Consider the following 4,070-nt stretch of genomic DNA (forward strand, 5'->3'; position numbering starts at 1 on the left):
TTGGAGAAAATATTTGCAAACTATTTATCCAACAAGGAACTAATATCCAGAATATACAAGGAGCTCAAACAACTCAACAGGAAAATAATCACATTAAAAAGTGGGCAAAGGGCCAGGCTCGGTGACTCACGCCTGTAATCCCAGCACTTTGGGAGGCCAGGGCCGGCAGATAACAAGGTCAAGAGATCGAAACCATCCTGGCCAACATGGTGAAACCGTGTCTTTACTGAAAAATTCAAAAATCAGCTGGGCATGGTGGCATGTGCCTGTAGTCCCAGCTAGTCGGTAGGCTGAGGCAGGAGAATTGCTTGAACCTGGGAGGCGGAGGTTGCAGTGAGCCGAGGTCATGCCACTGCACTCCAGCCTGGCACCTGGTGACAGAGCGAGACTTTGTCAAAAAAAAAAAAAAAAAAAAAAAAAAAAAGTGGGCAAAGGATGTGATTAAATATTTCTCAAAAGAAGACGTACAAGTGGCCAACAGGTATGTGAAAAAATGTTTGCTTTTCCGCCCGCTCTCCCCTCCCCCCTAGCGTCGCTCCGGCTGCACAGCGCTCGCTCCGAGCTTCAGGCTCCTGCTAAGCTAGCGCCGCGGTCCTCTCCCGTCAGCCACCATCATGATTATCTACCGGGATCTCATCAGCCACGATGAAATGTTCTCTGACATCTACAAGATCCGGGAGATCGCGGACGGGCTGTGCCTGGAGGTGGAGGGGAAGATGGTCAGTAGGACAGAAGGTAACATTGATGACTCACTCATTGGTGGAAATGCCTCTCCTGAAGGCCCCGAGGGCAAAGATACCGAAAGCACAGTAATCACCGGTGTCGATATTGTCATGAACCATCACCTGCAGGAAACAAGTTTCACAAAAGAAGCCTACGAGAAGTACATCAAAGATTACATGAAATCAATCAAAGGCAAACTTGAAGAACAAAGACCAGAAAGAGTAAAACCTTTTAAGACAGGGGCTGCAGAACAAATCAAGCACATCCTTGCTAATTGCAAAAACTATCAGTTCTTTATTGGTGAAAACATGAATCCAGATGGCATGGTTGCTCTATTGGACTACCGTGAAGATGGTGTGACCCCATATATGATTTTCTTTAAGGATTGTTTAGAAATGGAAAAATGTTAACAAATTTGGCAATGACTTTGGATCTATCACCTGTCATCATAACTGGCTTCTGCTTGTCATCCACACACCAGGACTTAAGACAAATGGGACTGATGTCATCTTGAGATCTTCATTTATTTTGACCGTGATTTATTTGGAGTGGAGGCATTGTTTTTAAGAAAAACATGTCATGTAGGTTCTCTAAAAATAAAATGCATTTAAACTCATTTGAGAGAATGCCTTTTAGTTTAATACATATTTAAACTAAATTCATCCTGTAGTGTTCGTGGAGAAGCTAGAGCCTGGTTGTAAGCTACTGCTAGAAAGAGTAAGACTCATCAGTTAACTTCTGCAGTGGAAACTGCTTCTGGGCCTGGAATATAAAAAAAGAATCAAAGGTTTTGATTGTGAGTTGCAATAAAGGGAAAGACCATGCTCATAGCAGTGCCAACATCTGAAGTGGAGCCTTACCTATTTCATCATCTACAACGGAAGTAGTAACTGGAGGAGATTACCAAGAAAATAAAAAGAGGCTAATTCAAAAAAAAAAAAAAAGAAAAAATATTCAACATCATTAATCATCAGGGAAATGGAAATCATAACCACAATGAGATATCATCTTACCTTAGCTAGAATGGCTATTATTAAAAAGTCGAAAAGTAACTGATACCTATTCTAGATGTGGAGAGAAGGGAACAAACGCACTTTTGGTGGGAATGTAAATTATTACAGCCACTATGAAAAACAGTATGGAGATGTCTCAAAAAAGAAATCAGTATATCAAAGGTATACATGCCTTCCTGTGCTTATTGCAGCGCTATTAACAATAGCAAAGATAGGGAGTCAACGTAAATATCCTTCAATGAAAAAATGGACAAAGAAAATGTCGTATATATACACAATTGCATACTATTCGACCATAAAAAAGAAGGAAATCATGTCATTTAAAGCAGAATGAATGAAATTGAAGTTTCATGTCAAATTAAATGTCAGCCACAGAAAGACAAATATCTCATGTTTTTACCATAGGTAGGGATTTAAAGAGTTGATTTTGTGAAAGTTGAGAGTAGAATTTAGATACCAGAGTCTGGGATGGATGTGTGGGTGAGTGGTGGGGTGGGGGCCATAAAGAGAGGCTGGTTAATGGGTACAAATGTGCAGTTAGTTAGAAGGAATAAGTTCTAATCGTCTATGGCAGAGTGGGGTGACTGCAGTGTATAACAGTGTATTGTATATTTCAAATTAGCTAGAAGAGAAGACTTGAAATGTTCTCAACATATAGAATGCCAATACCCTGGCTTGATCATTACATATTCAGTTAATATAACCAAATATCACATGTACCCTATAAATATGTATAAATATTATGTATCAAAAAATTAAAATCTCAAAAATTTTAGTATCCAAAGTGTATAAGACATATGTGTTATCTGAAAGAAGAAACAGTAAATCTTAGGCAAAATAATAATTTGTAAGCTTCTTTTGGATAGGAATATTTTGTATTTTTCAAATCACCAATCTTCTAAGTCTCAGTTTTCTCATTTAAAAGCCATATGCTTGGCTTAAACTCACAAATTCTTTAATATTTAAAATCCTGTAAAAGAAAAGAATTGTTGAAAATTTCAAGCCAATTATCTCTGTGGGAATTTATGTGGATGCTGCACACAGAAGGAACAAAGCAAAGAAAAATCTTACAAGTAAAATTTCACTACGTAATTTCACACTTTCCTAAAATAAGCAGTTAAAATATACATGAAATATCTTGATTTCTCATCCCACAGAATAAATAAAACAATACAATTTCATTTTATAACTGAACAATTGTAATTTCCCTATTTTCTTTACATAACATTGTATTTGACCTTTTTCTATCAAATGTAGTGCAAACACATAAGCATACTTATTCAAGTGCATAGATTTTTTTTTTCTAGCAGGATTTAAAATGGCTATTATTGTGCAAACTAACATAAATATTGGACCTTAATGTTTGTATGTTGGTTCAACATTATGGAATTTAATGTTGCAAAAAGAAATGATAAGCAGCAGATGAAGCAAGTTATTATCTTTGCTTGTATTGTCACATTAAGCATTTGTTTTTAGGACTAAAATTTTAAGCTTTTAAAATTAATATTAGTCATTATACACATGCATTTACTTTTGTATAAATAACAAAACTAATGTATTAGTGCCAGTTATTATCTGTGTGGCTACTAGCAAGTCATATAGTTTTCCTATGCATCTGATTCCTCATTAACAAATAGGCTACCTAAATCCCTGGTTTCTCATTTGCAGTAGGCAACAGATTTCTTGATGGGTTAAAAACACTTGGTGTTAATACCTGGCATAGGCTTAGTACACGAATTCTCAACCAATGATAACTTATTAACAGACAGTTGATAGGTATTTGTAGCTATTATCAGTTAATTTCAGTATTTAAAATTTTTAAGATAATACTTAAATTTTGCTTTGTTTATAAAAGGAAAAGCCAATTTAAAACAAATTCTTAGAGTCTTCTTAGCTTAACAACTATTTTTCTTTTATGATGAACTACAGCATCTGAATTGGCTTAATTAGAAAATAAGATTTTCTAGGTTTACAAAGGTAAATTAGTCCAAGTCATGTTTTCTTAAAGGATATCCATTTTAAACTCTTTCTGCGTGGGGACTTTAGATTTTGGGAAAAGTCTTTTTGAGAAGTAGTGTTTTAGATTCTATGATTTCTTAGACATACTATGGGTAAACGTTTTTGTTTTTGTTGTTTTTTTTTTTTTTTTAATCTGTTCATGCTACATTGGATTTCTGTGGGCAACAATCATGCCTTCTATAGTTTTTGCACTCAGGAACCCTATCCCTTAGTGTGATCTGGCTTAGGTATCAGAGAGACTCAGAGCTGGAAGAGAATATCTGACGTTCTACTCAGCATGCAGTCCTCACCAACTATCTCTTACAGATTCAAATC

At 36.0% G+C, this 4,070-nt stretch overlaps 1 pseudogene across 1 annotated transcript; it reads left to right on the forward strand.

Annotated features, from left to right (window-relative positions):
- Positions 1–501: 501 nt before the first annotated feature.
- On the forward strand, positions 502–1,339 carry LOC116561738 (annotated as a pseudogene). Its single transcript, XR_004273579.1, has one exon. The product of XR_004273579.1 is annotated as a translationally-controlled tumor protein pseudogene (transcript).
- Positions 1,340–4,070: the final 2,731 nt, after the last annotated feature.

Source organism: Sapajus apella, unplaced genomic scaffold (genome assembly GCF_009761245.1).
Source record: "Sapajus apella isolate SASKATOON/1434 unplaced genomic scaffold, GSC_monkey_1.0 scaffold30, whole genome shotgun sequence".
NCBI lineage: Eukaryota > Metazoa > Chordata > Mammalia > Primates > Cebidae > Sapajus > Sapajus apella.